Genomic DNA, 21,456 nt, shown 5'->3' with positions numbered 1-21,456 from the left:
GCACTGATATCAAATAGATTCTATTGATATCAGTGCATAAATGCATTATTTAATTAGCCTCATGTGATAGAGAAAAAATAAACACAGATCTGAATTCAATGCAAAAATCTCTATAAGAATTATCTAAAATTATATCTGATGAAAAATACCTGTTGGCTTGCGTTGCATGAATATGATGTAAAAATGTGCAGACTTTATGGTAGTCTGCTGTAATGTACCATTTGTAATATTTTTTAAAGTTGACATGATGGGAAAAATACATACTTAAAATCAGCATAAAAATTTGATTTAAACTGGGCTAATCTCATTTCTGATTATTATAAAAAGTTTGATTTGGTTGGCTTGTGTACTTTTCCTTAAGAAGGAAACCGAGACCTTCACAGAAAGAGGTAGTAGACTAACCAAAAGTCTTGCAGCATCCTAAAGATGAAGACAAATTATTTCATGAGCTTTAGCCCAGTTCAACAGATGCATGTAGAATTGTCTCAGTTGATATAAATGCTTGGCTGGGTAAGGGATATGGCATGCAAAAAGTAAAAACGGATAATTATTTCAGTGGTGATTATTAACAAAAAGTCATTAGAGGACAATATGAAAACAGGAAAACACAGGAAAACAAATGAATATGTACTGAATTATGTCTTTCATGAGTCAACAGAGTGTAGTGGTTTGAGTGCTGGACTACAGCTCTGGAGACCAGGGTTTGAATTGCCATTTAGCCATGGAAACACTATGCAAATTACATTCTTTCAACCTCAAGAGGCAACCCTCTTCTGCCAAACAAATCTGGCCAAGAAAGACTCATAATAGATTCGCCAGAGACAACTACACACAACACCAATTTCTTTCCTTAGTTCTTTAAATATTTGAAAGTCTGTCATAAGAATAGGGACCAGGTTTGTTTTCTTCTGCCCTGGAGACTAGGACTTTGAGCAATGGTTTCAAATTACAGGAAAGGAGATTCCACATTAGGAAGAACTTCCTGACTATATGAGCTGTACAACAGTGAAACTCTCTGGCTCAGAGTGTGACGGAGGCTCCTTCTTAGGAGGCTTTTAGAAAGAAGATGGATGGCCATCTGTTGAGGGTGCTTTGATTGTGCTTTTCTTGCATTGGGGGTGGACTAGATGGCCCATGTGGTCTCTTCCAACTATATTATTCTACTATTCTGATTATTCTCAAATACAGTATTTCATATGTTGTCACGGATCTCATGCTGACAGAAAGGTGGAATATAGATTAAATCAATCAATTAATCAGTCAACTAACTTGCAGATGAGTACCTGAATTTTCTAACTTCTCTGAGGAACATCCTTTCAGGATATTTTAGAATGTGGACTGAGAAGCATTAAAATCAGAGTCAGTGTGATGCAGTAGTATGAGTGGTATGACTCTGGAAGCCATGGTTTGAATCCCTAATCAGCCATGGAAACCCGCTGGATGACCCTGGGAAAGTCACATGCGCTCAGAGATTGTCTTTGCTTTTCTGTGAGTCTATCTATCTAAACAAATCTTGTCAAGGAAAACTCATGATAGGTTCACCATAAATTGGCAATGGCTTGAAGGCACACAGCAATAATCAGAACCATCAAAAACTAATTTATTGGAAAAGTATGAATGACTGGGAGATCTGGTGCTTTCAATGTATGGTTTGGTAGGGCTGCAGACATCAATTTTTCTTAAATAAAACTGATTCTATTTTTCATTTAGTTTTTTTATTTTGAATGTATGGCTGGGATTAATACTTCTGCTAGTTTAGTAAAATCACTCTACAGTGATTCAAGCTAAAAATCTAGATGTATAAAAAGGGAATGGGAAAAGTCAAGGCTTCTCAACAGAACATGATTTTACCAGGCTCATTAAATCAATGGTTCTTCTCAAAGCATATGTAACAAGGTGAACAGGAAGTATTAAAACTAATACTGGTGAACCATATTTATTTATCTGTGCACAAAGTTACACCATTCACTTCTAAGTTTATCAGTCTGATATCAGTTCAAATCTGCTTTAACCTAAGTTCATTGACCTCAGTGAACAATTAGTAACAGCAAAAACATAGGATTCTTCTTTCTGGACAGATCATGTTTGAAAAATGTAAGAATAATAGATTAATCACATGAGGAAATACGTGTGTGTAATGGGACCATCAGGTCAGTGACATTTCATAACGTTCACATCAGGCATGTCATACTAAAGAAATGTCTGTATATAGTAAGATCCATTTAGGAAAAGGGAAATGTGTCAGTTTAGCCTTTTTAAAATTTATTTTAAAGCCTCCAGTTCTTTTATTTTCAAAGATAAAGTTATTTGTGGTTTTTAAAAAACTAATATTGGTACATTTTTCAAGAACACAGTGAAATAAATTTCTCCCATATTAGCTTCAGCCACCTGCAATAAACTAATGGCTTTTTGAGAAAATGGGGGTTGGAAAGACAGGTTAGACATGGGAAGGCTGGGAATGAGTGTTTGTTAGTGCATTTCTCAGGTTAATTTCAACTGAATCGAAATGTAACATGTAAATACAATTTCATTGCCATGATACTCCATCCCCTTTGTGTGTACATAGCTGTGGGTGTACCACCTATCACAGAATCCATGCTAACACTGACATGCAAACCTTAAACCTGATTATAGAAATGCCCTTTTTAAAAAAGTTTTATACATCCCCGGATATTGATATAATATTTCTTACAAAGTACAAGTAGGGAGGAAATATTTTTGGAGGGGGGTGATTTGGAGACAGATCATTAGCTTGGTCAACAAGATAATGAGTTATCAAATAACTTAGATGTTATCTTTGTCCTGTGCCTTTCTGAAAGAAACCGTTAGATTCTGATTTGGACTTGCTGATGTATTTATTTATAGCTTTTAAAATACGTAGGGCAATTTGCTGGAGAAAAAAAACAATGAATCCATTTTTAAAAATCTGAGCAATAAAACAACATATTTAACAATGAACTACTTTTTCCAAGCAGATTTTTTGAGAAATAGATACTGTGTAATATGTATTATGGAGTGGATACAAGCATTGTTAGTTCTCATTGAATCCAATCAGACAGGGTAGTAATGACTAACGTCCCATTAATTTCAATACATTTCAATAGAAATAAAGTTGTTTTTAACTTATTATAAAACCCCACTATGTTATTCTATAGCAGTGGTTCTCAACCTGTGGGTCCCCAGGTATTTTGGCCTACAACTCCCAGAAATCCCAGCCAGTTTACCAGCTGTTAGGACTTCTGGGAGTTGAAGGCCAAAACATCTGGGGACCCACAGGTTGAGAACCACTGTTCTACAGTATAATATCTGTTAAGACAATATTCATCTGTATTTTTTCTTTGAAGTAAAGGTTGCACATTTTTATAATTAAATTAGTTTAAAACTTAATGTGAAGAAAATATTTTACCATCAACTTTGCAGGACAGAAGAGTTTATGAAAAAAAAAAATAAGAAACATCAATGGGAGCAAAAGTCCTGTCACCTATATGCTCGTTACTCTGCAAACATAATTCTTTTTGAGAAATTTGTTTGACATAATTTCCCAGAATCAGAAATTGCTCGCATTAGGTTTCATGGAAAAATCTGTTGGTATCTCTTCTGTAATCCAAACAGATAAAAACAGCAAACAATGAAGAGCAGCAAAGAAGCTTGAAGTAGTGAAGTTACATAAATCACAGAGAAAAATGAGTCAAGGGGAAAGGGAGATGAATCCAAGACAGTGTGAATACTTTGGGAGTTTATACGAGCCAGCTGTCAGTGAGCATTTAAAGTGGGGAATGAAGTCCCAAAGAGTAGATATGTTATTGCATCAACATTATTCCAGGCTTTGGGGTCTTTTCCTCCCCCTGGGCTCACAAAAGAAGTAATGAGTGCTGATAAGTGTAGCAATTAAAACTGCCATGCTTCTAGCAAAACATGTATCACACACCATCTGTCTGTAGGCTTTGCATGGCTCTGAGACCATGAAATAGGTTTGCTTCCATAAGACAGTAGCTGAGCCATGATGAAACTGATGGAAAAAAAATTGTAATTCTTCACAAGTGTCATCCTCAAAGCAATGAGTATCTTGAACAGTTTTATTTTTCCCATGAGAAAATCCACAAAAGCTGCACAAATGTTGAAGTTTATTTGCTATTTAAGGCAATATTCTGCCCAAAATTCGCATTTTCTGTGCAGGGTATGTGCAGGAAATACCCTGTAGAGAAAATACTGTTTCTCCTCTTGTATGAATCCTGAACTGCAGCAATTCACATTGTTTGGGATTCTGCTCATCAATGTTCTCTGATAATCAAGGAATAAGATTGACCATGTTTTTAAAATATTATGAATATTATTTTTATTTGTACTACTGCTTTTGCTTTACTAACCATTATTGCCTTTTCTAGGGAGTAATGATATGGCCAATGTGCCAGCTCATGATATTCATATAAGTGTTCTCCAACACCACCTTTCTTGACTGTCCAGTTTTCACTATCACATACAGAAATTAGAAATAAGATAGCATGGGCAATCCTAACTTTTATATTTAAGGATATATCTTTACACTTTTGAATCTTCTATAGTTCCAACACAGCTGCCCTTCCAAGTCCTAGTCTTTTGATTTCTTGATCTTATAAGACATCTTGTTTAGTTTACATATAACTTTAAAATTCAGTAATCTCCCAAATCCCTATTACTACTCAACTGCTTGGGGGGAAAGCTGATCAATCTTTCTGTCGTAACAGTGCTGCCATACCAATAGTAACCAGAGAAATTTTGCTTCTTGTGTACACATCATTCCAGGTAACAATAAAGATTATTCTTTCCTTGTTGAATGACACTCAAAGAATGTGTCAATGTTTGTTTTTTCTTGTGAAAGTTACTAGTTCTAACGCTATTTTTAATAATTGCCTTATAACGTCTGTTTGGATGTGCAAGAAACAATTGTTGGGGGGGGGGGTGTGAATTGTTTCCATAAACCATACCCTTAGCAATTACAATTCATGATAGCTATTGACCATTGGAGAGATGCAGCAGATCATAGTCAAAGCAATTTTTTACTTTAGCCAATGTCATTGTCCAATACATGTTAATTTGTACCTTGAATAGCAATCCAAGAAAGTATCTATTTTTTGGTTTGGATGCAAAACAGATTAGAAAGAGATAAACATCTATATTGTAGAATTAATGCAGTTTGACCCCACTTTTACCGCCATGGCCCAATGCTATAGAATCACGGGAGTTATAGTTTTCCCAATTCTTTAGCCTTGTATATTTTTGATGTGAAAATTCTCTAGTAGGTTTGTCGGTGAATCTTTCATGGAATGAAACCAGTTGCCAAATGCATATTGTGTACAGAAAGGAAGCAGGTCACATGAGTCATTATATCAATACATTATATGTGTTAAACTTGGTTGAAATGTGCCCTCATTTCCTAAGCATGTGATTTATGACGAGCAAGAGGCAAAAATACATTTTTCCGTGTTTCACAATACAAGCTTCATTTATCATCACATTCATGCACTTGAAGAATAGTAGCAGCATCTGAGCATCTTATTTGGAAAGAAGGAAAAGGAGCAGAGGGTCATAAAGTGAAAACAGGTTCCCACTTGATCTGTCCATGAGGGTAGTGGGAAATAGCATTTCCCAGAAGATTTCAAAACCTACATGTGAGAATATAGCAGCTGTCCTGTGATACTGGAATCCCATTTAACAAGACTTGGAGAATTGGATTGCTGGCAGGGGTATCACTGGTTGCATGGGATGCTTCTATGTTAGATACAATCTGCAGCATTATTTGCCACCAGCAAAACTTATTTTATAATGCAATTACAGCTTTTGGAATTTTAACTAGTGAAATCTTTAATTTATTTATGCACTTATTAACAAAGTGTTCAAAGACACAGAAATATATGGATCTGCCCAATTCTAACCCCCTTTACAATCTCTGCCTGAGTCCTTTGTTCTGCACAGTCTCCCTCATGAAGAGGCTGTTTTCTGATATAATATAAATAATCCTGGACTTCGCTTGGGAGTGTATTCAAATCCCATGGAATATGACTCTTCTGAGATAAACGTTAATAATGTGCTTTGCCAACTGAACAATTTTCAGCTTTATTCTTGGCACAGTCAAACGGCAGATATTTTGTAGAGGTCAGATGTTGAAGCCTTCCCCGAGAAGAAAGACAATGAGAATGTTCACATAGGAATTGTGCCAGAAGGCTTGCCATGGACTCTCACTTTCACATAACTCCACATCCTCAGGCTTAAATGCGTGAAGTTTATTGTAGGGGGTTGGGGTAGAGACCATTAGTGCAAAGAAGAAAATGCATGCAGTATCCAGTGCTTAAGAACATGTTTACATTGTAACTTTTCAAAAGATGAAATGTGAGTGTGGGCATCCACATTTGAACTTTTAGCAATCCTGCATTTTTAACCTCTACGTCCTTGTTACTCTAGAAATAGTGACAAGTTATCAAGTTCATAACATGGAAATGATAAGTAATACCATTTTAATTAACATTTCTTATATGTTATAGTTAGCACACGTTGCAGATTTAACTTTTTTAGGTTTGATTACATGCAGATTTGATATAGAACCTCGTCACATGGTTAAAGGGTGAGGCATGAGGCTCTCATCTCGCTGGCCAGCAAAGCAATCAATTTGAGGGAAGCCTCCCGTGTTGCCAGATCCACGGGGGGGGGGGGGGGGGAATCTGTGCACACTATGCGTGCTTCTCGCTTCCCCTATGTGATTGTCCTGTTGGTCGGCAAAGCAAGGTGAGACGACAGCTCCATGCTTCATCCTTAAGAGGAGCGCCACCGCATAATATATACCTAGCAGTGTGGTGAGGAGATAAAAGCAAGAGTTCATTATGTGCTGAGATATTCAACATGTTTTGCCAGGAAAGAAAGACTAAAAGGAAAGCGCTTTTCCATCCAGCTACTATTGCCGTTCTACTATGGTCTAGCTGGGCTCTGCCTATGGCAGTGGTTTTCAAACTGTGGGTTCCCAGTTTACCAGCTGTTAGGATTTCTGGGAGTTGAAGGCCAAAACATCTGGGGACCCACAGATTGAAAGCCACTGGCCTATGGAAATCTGGAAGGAAGAGACATTATTCCTGTCTCCTTGCAGATTCTTCAAAGCCTTCAATTTTTTATTTTCCTGGATGCAGGATGCACTTTTTGTGCCTTCTTTGGTATGAAAGCAGCAACAAGAATGCAAGAGCCTGCTGAAGCTTTTGGCCTTACTCTGTGCTCTTAATTTCTTCATTGCTGCTAAATGTTTTCAGCACAGGTTCTCTGTGAAAGACTTCCCTGTAGCACACATTCTCAACTGATGCACATTAGTCCCATTGTGCATCAGGAGTCAATATACAATGGTCACGTTGCTGACTGTGGTATGTAGTAATGCACAAAACCCAAATCCTCTACTTCAGTGTGGTCCAACCCGCGGCCCGTGCAGCCCACAATTCATTTTATTGGCCCATATCCTTCTTACTGGAAAAATATTTTAATTTAACATTTGGGGAAAAATTGTTTACCCTTCTTACTGCTTTACATTTTTAAGAATTCCTTTTCTTTCTGGAATGTCTCTGGCCCTCACATTCCTGTAGTAAAGTTTGATTGGCCCTCGGGTAACTAAAGGTTGGACCACACTGCTCTATTTCATGGGAACTATAACTGCACTATTCTGATTCCCACATATGAAAATCCACATATGTAGCTCTCCAATAGAATTCCAGCTGATCACATCATTATGCAATGTGCAATCCAATGTTTGGTTGCTGAAGGGTCTTTTATTAATTGTATTTGTCATTCTTCACTTTATCCCCAAAACTCAAGGCATATATAAGTTTCCCTCTTTCCCATTTGATCTTCACAACAATCATTTGAGGAAGGCTGTACTTGGAAATTATGAAGGCTGGGCAGAATTTTGAAGCTACTTTCCCTAAGCCTTCACTGGCTTTCTGAATCACAAGGCCACACTAAAGAAAAGGATAATGCTTCCATGTTTCACTTTTCTTATTCTCCAACGTTTTTGTTGTATTCTTGTATTTTTAAAGCCCTAAAATTTAGATATAAACAGGAGAACTTGGCACTGCTAACCACTGCTTGTTCCTGTCTCATACCCCAAAAAAAAAAACAAAAACCCTGCAATATTTACTTACAAATAGGGTTCACTATCTGTGTCAGTAATAAGGCACAATATCAAGGGTGCAGGGCAGAGTTGCAGCCTTATCTTTGACTGCCCATACCCTTATTGCTATATTACAGTTTTTGTGGTTTAACAGATTAAAAAGTGAATGATAGAGATATGTACAAGTTTGTTTGTGTTAAAAAATATTAAAACAATTGCTCAGTCTGAGTATTACTGATACTATGAAAATGACAACTGAATTATTTTGATGGTTTTACTCCTACTTTACATCTAAGAGAGAAATATCTGTGGCCTGTTGATCTCAGTGTATTGTTTTCATATTATATTCCTTCATCATGGAGAAACATGTATGGTACATAACTATTTTACGTGGTCGCTTTCTGTTCAGAATTACAGAAAAATATCCAAAGATTCTTATGTGGGAAATGTACAGTGCAATCCCATACATACCTACTTACAGGTTTTGAGATTCAGTAGCTGAGATTGAATAATAGAAGTGTGAAATAGCATGACCATTGGGAAGATATTTTATCATATATATGCCTTTCGTAAAAAAAAAAGTTGGAAGTCATATTTTAACACATTTTTTTCTTTTTTGTAGTGTGTGTGTGTGTGTGTGTGTTTCCTTCTTTTCAGTGGAAGTTTTAGTTGCCTGCAGCTTGTAGCTTATACTTAGTAGTGTAGTAGGGCTTGGTCTTATGTTGTAAGTACAGTAATTTATTATTTGTATTATTATATGTCCATTTTAGTGAATTAAATACTTTTTTATTGTTCCACATAGGTAAATTTACAACTGTAATTTCAGTCACTAAAACACTGGGTGGGTGGGTTGGTTGGTAGGTAACAGGGAGAAAGTTGAGCAGTAGAGACAAGAATTCTTTATCCATAGCAGTGCCTTTCAACTATCTGATGTGGGGGATCAGTACTTCTATTTTTCCAGTGTGTCAAAGATTAGGACCATACATAGGCTGGATTTATATACATAGGCTGGACATCTTTCTTTCTTGGACACTTGATGTAAACCAGTGACCAATAGTTCAGGACCTGCATTTTGCACTTGTCCATGGACCACCATTTTGAGTAGCATTGTGAACTGTGGATTATGGCACATGCAGGAATACAGTTGTATTATATGTTTCTAACAATTTTATCCCACTTTAACTGTCATAGCTCCTTCCCCTGAAATCCTGGGCTTTGTAGCTTCATGAGGTGCTTAGAAAACTGTGCCAGAAAGCTCCAATGCTGTCGTTTAGGGAGGTGGGGTAGGATATACTAGGTAGGTGCTCTGACTAGTTATTCTAGAATTCCACAGTATGGTGCCATGGCAGTTAAAATGGTATCAAATCTGCTATATTTGTACAGGGTTGCTGTTGCTCAGGTTGCAACATCAAGATGAAACCATCAGGATGAAAGTCTGCATTTCCTGGAAGCAACATTGCTTAAGTGTGTTCCTACCTATTTGGACCAGTATACCTGCTAATGGGCATGCCTGCCAATAATCACTCGAAGCTTCCACTCCATTTTTTCTATGCAAAAATGGACTGGGTAGAAACAATTTGTACATTCCATTCATTCGTAATAAAAGGGTTACAGTAAGTCCTATAATGGAATGGGTTGGATTCTTGTTTTTCCATCCATCCTTTGGGTTACACATGCAAACAAACAAACAAACAAACAAATAAATAAAATAGCCACTGTCTAGTGTTCAGAAATGTAGGCCCAGGAAGCTCCCCCTTTAATTCTCTTTTTTCCTAATGTTCAGGGGACTAATATCACATTTATTCACAATTGCTGTGACTTTCTTTATTTCTAGGAATTTGCCAGAGAGTAGCAGCTGATGGCTCATGAACTGGCATCAGTCCATAGACGCCACTTTGAGTATTAATGCTGTGTAGCTTAAAACACCACATTACTACTGGGGAAAGTACAGCTCATACATCTCACACAGACACCGAAGCCCCCAGAAACAGCCAGACCTAAGTTTTTTTAATGCTGACTACCAGTCCATAGCAAGTTTCCAAAACAAGAATTTTCACAGAAAATTCAGTTGAAATTTGATGGTGATTTAGAACCCCCTGCAATCTATTCCCCAGCCAACCTCCCCCCCCCCCCCCCCCGCGCACTTTAATCTCTCATGCTTTTCCAGACATTTACTGGAACTGGAAGTGACACAATGCCATTTCCACTTGCAACAGGAGAAGTAGTAAAGCCTTCAGGGTAGAAAATATCCTCCACACTTCTACAGCTTTCAATAAATGTGATATGTGATTTTTATCTTTGATATATTGGTGACAAAAAGGCTGTGTTGCTTGCTTTGGACGCTGTATGCAAAATATACAGTGAAATAAACCATTGGGGAAGTTATCTAGAAAATCACAGACATTGAAATGATAAAACACTTTTTATTTACCAAAAAGTGCTCGTTCTTCCAACACTAGTTTAATAGAGATCATGATAAATACATGCATTGTCATCAATTGTTTCTAATCTAGCACAGCAACATCTTTTTTCCTAAATCTTTGCTACTCACATAAACATTTCTTTCTACAAGCTGTATCCGTGACAAACATCCAAACAGAATCCTTCCATTTTAAAAAGCTGGAACAGACTTGAAAATGTATTTATTGCTTTTGAGTTTGTGAAATGGAGCAATGCTATCAATATAGTTTATTTGTTCATACTATCAGCCATTGAACCACAATGCCCCAAATAATACCATCTAAGTGCTCTCATACACATCTTCCTCCAAATGTCCAGCATTACAAATCCTCCAGATTGTCAGCCTAGCCAAAGGAAAATTCATCATGCAGAGGTGAATCCAGAAAATCATCATCATAACGTCTCAAAGCATACTGCCCTTCAAATATTTAAGCTCATGAGCAGCAACAAATTGGACTAAATAGGAGATGCTGGACAGTGTCCAGAATGTCTGTGTCCATCAGGTTTATGGAGCAACAAGACTGCAGCCAATTTATCCCAGGAGGGTGAGTTCTTCCTCCCTGTATTGAATACCAAGAAGATGTATATTCTGGCCAGAATTTAGAAAATTATTTTAAGATGCAGTGAGATAGACTTATAGTTTAGGGATTCTTGGTTACTATTATTGCTGTGACATAACTCTTTGCTTTTTTGTTTCTCAAGTTCAACTAAAACAGTTCTTATTGAGGCTGGATCAGAGGTTGGATCAATAAGAGTGCTGTATCTCAGCACCATGCATAGTATCCATGCCCTGGTTTGACCTCTTCACTGCTACACACAACTGTTTTAATCCAAAGTGGAAATCAGTTTGAAAAGCTACATAGGACCTCCATTACCTGTCTAAAACACCCAAATGTGGGTGTTTCTAATACATGCACATATGTTCCATATTGCGTTATGGAAGTACATGACCACAGGAGCTGTGAGTATTTTTTTAATTCTTGTAATGCATGAACATATTTGCACATTCACATAAAATATAGTTTATTTCCTTTTGTTTTGATTGCCCACCTGTGCTTCTATAAAGTCAAATTGGTAGAGAGGAGGTGAAATGCTAGTATGTGAATGTATGCAATGTTACATGTGCAAAGGGTTGCATACAAACAGAAAAACTTACTCAAATGATCACCTGGCTTAACAATTACAGTATAAAGCTGCAATTTTGACAGTAGAGTTAGCAAAACCATTATAAAATATGCTGTAAGAATGAGGATGAGACCTCTTCTCATAGAACTTGGACAGACTTTTTTCATCATTGTAAGAATATAAGTAAAGCTGTGCCAAATCAGAGCAAGGGCTATCTAGCTTAGCATACTGTTCATACAATGGGCCACCACCACCTAATGAAAGCCCTGGAACTTCTCATGCACTCCAGCATATGACATATAGAAACACACTATTGGAGGGTCATAATATTACCCCCCCCCCCCATGGATGTGTCTAGTCTTCGACAGTTATCCAAAGTTTGCATCCTTTCCACTTGCTATGCTAGCTAGGACTGATAAGATTGGTGTCCATTGATATCAAACTGCAAGTTCCTCATTTGCCCTATCTCTTTGTTCTATAGTAATGTTTCTTTGAATAATTTATGTGGAACAGAAGTTACACTAACGATCCTGTAATTCTTGAATGCCTCCTGGATGTCTTTTAAAATATTGATGTTTCTTTAGTGTTACATTTTCATGTGATGCAATCTAGAAGCTAATCTTAAGGATATGTCACATATATTTGTTAAGAGATATGTTAAGAACTCTTGAACAGCTACCAGGTGAACATGGATATTTATTTTCATTGCCATTGACCACAGTATCTCAGACTCAGTTTATGAAAAAAATCAATTTGCACATGGACATCTGCCATACATCATTTACATCAAGGATGGGCATAAAAATTATACAGCTTCTCCTATATTAATTTATTCTGTTTCACTTTCTGACAAAAACCCTATTTCTAATATGTGTAATGTTGGTATTAACATTATTAGCAAAATGTTTCTTAAAATATTTGTTACATTGTTACTGCCTATGTCTCTTTTTGCCTTCTTCATTCAGGCAAAACCTACATCTTCTGAAGGAAACCTTATTTTTGCTAATACTGTAGTTTTTTTGACATAACTTTAAAACTGTTTTAGTTGGACTTTCACTTTCTGATACCTGTCCTGAACTGTGGCATATAGTCTTGCTCAGCCTTTGGTGTTGTGGTTTTAATAAACCCTCCCAACTTTTACTTTCAACTTCCTTTTTACCAGCTCTTTCATTTTAGAGTATCTTCCTCATCTGAAGTCAAACGTGACTGTATTGGACTTTCTTGGTAATTTTCCATATGCATATACATTTGATAGCCATGTGGTTTCCCATTGCTTCAACAAAATTTACATCATATACTAAATCTGGGGTGCCTTTAGAGACTATTGTAGGTTAAAGTCTGTCTTTCTTTCGATTTGTTTCATCACCAACTGTTCAAGGCACAGTTAGGATATTTAGAAAGTTACTTTGTTGTAATGATTGAAATATACAGTCATTATTTTATGTCATCCATTATTGCAACACTTTTTTCTTTGGTTGAAAAACCACCTGAAAGTAGTTATATCGCTGCTATCTTGCTCTTCACCCTTCAGACTCTCTTAGGGCCCTTCCACACAGCCCTATATCTCAGAATATCAAGGCAGAAAATCCCACATTATCTGAGTGTGGACTCAGATAACCCAGTTCAAAGCAGATATTGTGGTATTTTCTGCCTTGATATTCTGGGGTATAGGACTGTATGGAAGGCCCCTCATATCCACCCTCTTGCTGTTCCCACTGGGGTGTAAAAGGAAGGCATGAAAGCAGCTGTCTTACTGTGCAATTGTCTGCTGCCTTGTGTTGCTGTTAGTGTTTCCTTTCATCCACCTGACTCCAGAAAATGCCTAAAGTCTTTCAAAGCAACTGAATGTTTTTGAGTTCATGGCAAAAAAGAAAAAGCCAAATATTGAAGACCAAGAAGGCAGCAGGTTGAGAACCATTGCAGGAGTTGGTACTGATGGAGACCCCAGGACATGCACATCTGGATTGCAGGTGAAAACTGAGAAAATTGAAGTGTCTATCACTGGTTCATCAAATCCAAGCCTTACCAAAAAAAACATGGAACAAGAGCAAAGACAAGAAGCTGTGTCATTGTTAGACCTTGGACTTTATATGAACAAGACTGTCTTTGATGACCAAGTAAAAGCTCAATTATTGCAAAATCCATGGACTCCATTGCTAGATTATGTATTTGCTGTGGATAAGAAGAGGCATCTAAGTTTTCAACCCAAATGGTTCAACAGATTTCCCTGGTTAGCCTACTCATTTCATGTACAAGGTGCACTCTGTAAATACTGGGTCCCGTTTGAAGAAGAAGTTGGGGGTAAAGTTGACCATCAGAAGCTTGGTGTATTGATTGCTAAACCATTTGTGTGATGAAAAGATGCAATGATTACATCTATGTGCTTATATGGCCCATTTATTAATGTGGCTCTGTTGGCAGCAAAAGGCTTACAAATTGTTTTAGAAAACAATCTCTCATAGATTTAGAGGCTTGAAAATAAACACAGATGTTACAATTCTGTTGGTGCACTACACTGGTGAAATGAGGAACAGGCAATTTTCCAAGGCAGTCTTCCAAAGCACCATTTGCTTCAATGACCCACTCAGAGAAAATAGGCTGCTTTAAATCCAGCAGCTTCATCACCAGATGACAATGGCTGTCTCTGCCTTTCTCCACTGCCTTTAGAACTCCTGTCATTACTGTGTCCACCACCTACACTAGCATAACTGTGGGAAGCATATAATAAAATCAATATTAGACAAATTAAAGAATCAAGAATTTTTTGCACAGGAATTGATTGTCCCCCCATTTATCTTTTGATTGAACAGAAGCACTTCTGGTTTTTCAGAGTTAAACTTCAATGTGTGTACCCTCATTATAATATTAATATCAGGCACTAGTTTACTACTAAAACAGTACAGTAGAGTCTCACTTATCCAACATAAACGGGCCAGCAGAACATTGGATAAGCGAAAATGTTGGATAATAAGGAGGGATTAAGGAAAACCCTATTAAACATCAAATTATGTTATGATTTTACAAATTAAGCACCAAAACATCACACTTTACAACAAATGGATAGAAAAAGCAGTTCAGTACATGATAACATTATGTAATCTATATATATAAAAGAGTGATGGCATCACGGCAACCCACAAAACAACAAAACTACAGGCCCCCCAACCTCGAAATTTGACAACACAACCCATCATCCACGCCTCTAGGTTGATACAACAAAAAGAAAAGAAAAATAAAGTCCTAATTTGAGAGAGAGGAATAATTGCTTTTCTCCAATTGCTGCCAGTTAGAAGGCTAAGCTCCTCCAACTTGGTCTCCTAGCAACCCAATAAAAAATAATAAAAAACACTAAAAATTAATACAATAAAATACTATGATAACAGAAAATAACTAAAAATAATACAAGAAAATAATAAAATATAATAAATAAAAATATAACTTACAATAAAATTAATTAAATAATAATAATAGTAATAATAATAATAATAATAATAATAATACTCCGCTTTATCTCTCTCGCAGAATACTCAAAGTGGCCTAACCTAACAGCATCAACATACAATTTAAAATATACAAATATACAAATATTAAAGCAACATTAAACTTCATTAGTATTAAAAACAATTCAGATTAAATTCATAAAAACATATAAAACCACATTAGTCCGTGACATGATATTAAAAACATTCTTCTTTAAAAGCCTGCCTGTATAAAAAGGTTTTAGCCTGCTTTCCGAAAGACAGCAGGGAGAGGGTCACTCTGCTTTCCTGGGAAAAGGGGAGTTCCAGAGTCGAGGGGCAGCCATTGAGAAGGCCCGCTCTCACATTCCCACCAACGAAGCTTAAGATGGACAGAACGATCTCAGGGCCCGGGCAGGTTCGTACTTGGGGATGCAGTCAGCAAATGAAACATCTAGGGCTTTAAAGGTCATAACCAGCACTTTGAATTGTGCCTGAAAACAGACTGGCAGCCAGTGGAGCTGCTGCAACAAGGGGGTTGGCCGCTTCCTGTAGCCAACCCCAGTTAGCAACCTGGCTACAACTCTTTGGACCAGCTGATGTTTCTGAACACTCTTCAGAGGCAGCCCTACATAGAGTATTACAGTAATCCAGACAGAATGTAACTAAGGCATGGACCACCACAGCCAGATCTGGTGCACAAATTTTAGTTGTGCAAAGGCCCTCCTGGCCTCTGCCAACATCTGGACCTCCAGGTTCAGTGCCGAGACAAGGAGGACTCCCAAACTGTGGACCTGTGTCCAGTGCCAGACCAACATAGAGGCCAATGTAAGCGCCCACTTGTGGTGCATTGTCCCCGGGGCGCCATCGAGGCGCCCCCACAGCGGCGGCGGCGACGGGGACCATCGGCTCCCTCCATGCCGAATGTGGAAGGCCTCAACTGAGGCCTAGCTCTTCTCGCAAGGTCTCACAACGACTCGCGAGACCCCGCGAGAAGAGCTAGGCCTCAGTTGAGGCCTTCCGCATTTGGCGAGGAGGGAGCCGATGGTCCCCGCTGCCACCGCTGATGAGGGTATGTGTGGGGCCTTGGGGGGTGCAATTTTTTTGGGGGGGCGGCCACTAGGTTCACCTACAAGGCTAAATTACCTAGGGCCGCCTCTGCCTGTGTCTTCAGGGGGAGTGTGATCCAGCACAGGCTTAATCCCTATTTCCTGATCTGCCTTCTGACTGACCAGGAGTACCTCTGTTTTGTCTGATCATATTGTCGAACACAAATCCTCAATCACTAGCTTCTGAATTTACCCCTAGGGAAAGGGCCAAAGGCATTATAAAACAGTGCTTCTAATTCTCATTCCAAATAGAAAGCCCAAAAGGATACAAAAAACATATATTGGAAGCTATAGAGAGAGCAAGAATCTCAGATCCAACTGGGACAAATGTTCACATTCGTTCTCTAGTGAGACTATCTACCTAAGTAGCCAAAGCATCTCTATCCTGTAAGTTCAGAAGACAGACAGAAATTGAGTTGTATAATTGGTTCTATCCAAGAACTAAACAAAGGGAAAAGCCACCATACACTTGAAAACTTTGTTGTGATTTCAGTTCAGTAAGAACTGTGGGTTGGGGGTTCGAATGAGACACAGACAGGTAGAAGGCAAAATCAGAGGTTTATTCTCAATGGCCAGAGAGGATGCCAACAGAGAAAGCACTCCAAAAAACTGACATACTGCAATTGCAACCATATATCATATTAATTTCATTTGACAGCTATTCAAGATACCCGCACTAGCTCCTGATTGGCTCAGAAACTGTCAGGCTAGGATCTGCTTCGTAATTGGTCTGGGATTCCCTCAGACATGATCACTGTTTTTTCTTCGCTGTGGCAGGAAACTCAAATAAATCATATGATTTATTTTGAAGAGTCTGTCTGTGAAGGGGGCAGATCAATATTCATAATTTGGAGTTCGATTTCTCAATAACAACTTTGCCAAAGAACATGCTATTATAGAATAATCCAGTACCATGGGATGTAAAAAAGACTTCGTTTTGCAAAAATCTCACCAGGCATAAATCCTGCCTTACTGCAAAGAGGGATTGACTTACCACTTGAGTCTTTATTCCTTTGATCAGTACAGTCCATGGAATAATTTTGAGTGAGTAAAGGCAAGCAAAAATATATTGCTACTTCACATCTCTAAAGATCATCCATGTGCAAGACTCTTAGTAGGTTTTTTGTAGTGTCATGTTGGCGTGTTAGGTTTGGATTCAACACAATTCACAAGCTGGCATAGAACATGGCTAACTACTAGCAACTGTAAATGTTCTGTAAGTTGAAAAAGTGTCCCCCAAATCATTTGGACCAGTTAATGAACTGGTTTCTTTCGGGGGGGGGGGGATATTTATCTGGGCATATCTACATTGATCAAACAACAGTGGTCATACCAAAAACTACAAAAGTATGAGAAAGAAATCCCTTAATGTGACTCAGTGCTCTGTGGTTCGTGTAATCACCATCTTGGCCTCAAACTGGTTCCTGGATTTCCTATGTAATCATCTGCAGAGCGAAACCCCTTTTTTCAATACTGGTCAGTGTGGATAGCCTGTAAATCATCTTTCAAATGTACTATAGTTCCAATAATAATATACCAGAACTATTTTTTTTTTTCATCAGCCATACTTAGAAGCTTGGATCCCATCTACCCATTTACCTCAAAGACATGCTTTTATGTTCTTTCTTTACTATTATCTTTATTGCAGTGGCAAGATCGCTCATCTTTGCAAATACTCGATTCATTTCCATCAATGGTAACTATGAGTGTTACTGGGCCCCACTTTTGGAACATCTCTATTGATTTCTGACTTCTTTTCATAATGGAGTCAGATTACTCCATTTGGGTTTTAAAACTTCAGTTTATGCCCAGGTGTTTTTCCCAATGTCTATATATTTGTGAGAATAATAGGTTTTCCTGAATAACCTTGTTTTGTACAATATCTTTATACACATCCGTTTTCTCAGGTCTGGTGCACCTTCCTTCCAATATGTTGGACTACAACTCCAATCATCTCTAGTCAGCAGGGTCATTGACATCAGTTGGTGAAGCATAACCTAATGCCTGGCCACAGTGATCAACTCCCATCCCTTTTGTAATTGCACTTTGCTTTTCCATGCTGAAGCTGCTCACTGTGTGGTTGGATGCCCTTGACAAGCCTGAGCATGTCTCTTTAATTCTGAGCTTGGCAATATGCTTGCTCTCTGACCGCCCTGTCACATATTTTGGATTTTGCAGAACAAGCTTTTAAAAATAGGAGTTTCACCAAGAGTTTTCAGAAAGCAACGCCACAATGGTTCATTGACCTACTGCATCACACGGTTAGAAAGGCTAAGACACGGGCCATGTAGCCAACATTGTATGTATATGTCATGATAAATAAATCTCTCTTTTACTCAGAAGACAGTTGAAATCCTACATCACGGAGGTGGACCATACACTGGAAATCTGTGAAGTCAATGTCTATTCCTTTCTCCTAGCTCAAAAATGATGGCTAGATCTTGATGCATGTTCCCCATGTACTAAATCAGGCATGGAGAAACTTTGGTCCTCCAGGTGTTTTAGAGTTCAACTCCCACAATTTCAGGTATGCATCCTGGAAAAAGTGAATTATCTACAAGTATTTATTTGAGCAGAGGCTTGGATAGCAATCTGTCAGAAGGGCTTGGATGGTGTCATCCTACATAGCAGAATGGGGTTGGTTTGGATAGCCCTTGGGGTCCTTTAATTGTGTCAAGAAGAGTGTGTAATATGTGTATGTTTGAATGGAGGTGATTCCTCAGCCTGAGGTGATGGAATTTACTTTGTGTGTCTCAGTAAGAAAGGAAGGAAAAGAAGACCCTGTGGTTGTTGTTGTTATGTGTATTATGTTTATTTAGAGATTCAGACCCTGTTATGAGGAGATTAAGGAGAACATGTGTGAACTGTTCATAGTTTGTAGACAACACCAAATTGGGAGAGATAGCCAATACTCCAGAAAACAGGAGCAGGATTCATAACGATCTTGACAGATTAGAGATGGGCCGAAACAAAATGAAGTTCAACAGGGACAAATAAAGATTCTCCACTTAGGCAGAAAAAATGAAATGCAAAAATACAGAATGGGGTATGCCTGGCTCAACAGCATTATATGTGAAAAAGATCTTGGAGTCCTTGTGGACAGCAAGTTAAACATAAGCCAACAATATGATGTGGTGGCTAAAAAAGCCAATGGGATTTTGGCCTGCATAAATAGTAGTATAGTGTCTAGACCCAGGGAAGTCATGCTACCCCTCTATTCTGCCTTGGAATTCCAGACCACACCTGGAATACTGTGTCAAATTCTGGGCACCACAATTGAAATGTTGACAAGCTGGAATATGTCCAGAGAAGGGCGACTAAAATGATCAAGGGTCTGTAGAACAAGCCCTATGAGGAGCGGCTTAAAGAGCTTGGCATGTTTAGCCTGAAGAAGAGAAAGCTGAGAGGTGACATGATAGCCATGTACAGTAGAGTCTTGATTATCTGACTTCCACTCATTCGACACTCCATATTATCCGACAGGTCTTAGTGAGGAGGAGAGGGAAAAAGAGGGTGGGTGAGTGCGTGTGAGGGTGGGTGAGTGAGAGAGGGAAGGAGGCAGGCTACAAAGGTGACATGGCAGTAGAAGCAGGAGCCTGGAAGAGCCTGGAAGAGGCGGTAGAAGCAGGAACCTGGCCGCCTCTTCCAGGCTCTTCTTTTTGCTGCTGCTGTCGTCTTTGCAGTCTGCCTTCCCTCCTTAACTCACTCGCCCGCCTTCTTTTTCCCTCTCCATCCTCCTTGCTAAGACCCGGCAGGTGAGTGAGAGAGAGAGAGATGGCAGGCTGCAAAAGGTGACAGCAGCTGTAGAAGCAGGAGCCTAGAAGAGGTGGCCAGGCTCCTGCTTCTGCCGCTGCTGCTGTCCTCCCTTGCTCGCACATTCATCACCAGGCCTGGTCTTACCGGCAAAAGTGATGGCGGCAGTCGTGGCAGAACCAGGACCTAGCCTGGTGAGGGAGCAAGCGGCCAAGGGAGGGTGGGTGAGTGAGGGGAGGCCTATCTCTCCCTATTATCTAACAGTTTTGCTTATCCGACATTCTGCCCGCCCGCTTATGTTGAATAATCGAGACTCTACTGTATGTAAGAAGAAGTCATAGGGAGGAGGGACCAAGCTTGTTTTCTGCTGCCCTGGATGCTAGGATAAAGAACAATGGCTTCAAACTACAGGAAAGGAGATTCCACCTGAACATTAGGAAGAACTTCCTCACTGTGAGAGCTGTTCAGCAGTGGAACTCTCTGTCCCAGAATGTGATGGAGGCTCCTTCTTTGGAGGCTTTTAAGCAGAGGCTAGGAGGAGCCCCAGTGGCGAAGTGTGTTAAACCACTGAGCTGCTGAACGTGCAGACCGATAGGTCCCAGGTTCAAACCCCGGGAGCGGCGTGAGCGTCCGCTGTAAGCTCTAGCTTCTGCCAACCTAGCAGTTCGAAAACATGCCAATGTGAGTAGATCAATAGGTACCGCTCCGGTGGGAAGGTAACGGCGCTCCATGCAGTCATGCCGGCCACATGACCTTGGAGGTGTCTACGGACAACGCCGGCTCTTCGGCTTAGAAATGGAGATGAGCACCAACCCCCCAGAGTCAGACATGACTGGACTTAGCGTCAGGGGAAACCTTTACCTTTACGCAGAGGCTGAATGGCCATCTGTCGAGGGTGCTTTGAATGTGATTTTCCTGCTTCTTGGCAGGGGGTTGGACTGGATGGTCCACAGGACTGTAGCGAGGGGGGGGGGGGTTAGGGGTTCAACCCCCCCCCCCCTCCCAAAAATTTTCAGGTTATAAAAAAAAACCTGGTTTACTCATGAATTTTAACTGGTAAACCAAATCCCCATGCTAAATCTATGAGACGCAAAACATTAAGAGTCCCTCCAGGCACTATCTCAAGCAGATATTGACAGGTTTGTAGCGGGGGTGTGGGGTGCTAGGGGTTCACCCCCCCCCCCCCCCCGAATTTTTTTTCTGGCTACGGCCCTGATGGTCCATGAGGTCTCTTCCAACTCTGTGATTCTATGATTTACGACTACTGGGAGGAATCATAGAATAGTAGAGTTGGAAGAGACCTCATGGGCCATCCAGTCCAACTCCCTGCCAAGAAGCAGGAAATCGCATTCAAAGCACCCCCGACAGATGGCCGTCCAGCCTCTGCTTAAAAGCCTCCAAAGAAGGAGCCTCCACCACAGTCCGGGGCAGA

This window comes from Anolis carolinensis, chromosome 2 (assembly GCF_035594765.1).
Source record: "Anolis carolinensis isolate JA03-04 chromosome 2, rAnoCar3.1.pri, whole genome shotgun sequence".
NCBI classification, from domain to species: domain Eukaryota; kingdom Metazoa; phylum Chordata; class Lepidosauria; order Squamata; family Dactyloidae; genus Anolis; species Anolis carolinensis.
The sequence above is the reverse complement of the archived record's forward strand: the minus strand, read 5'-3'. Positions refer to the sequence as shown.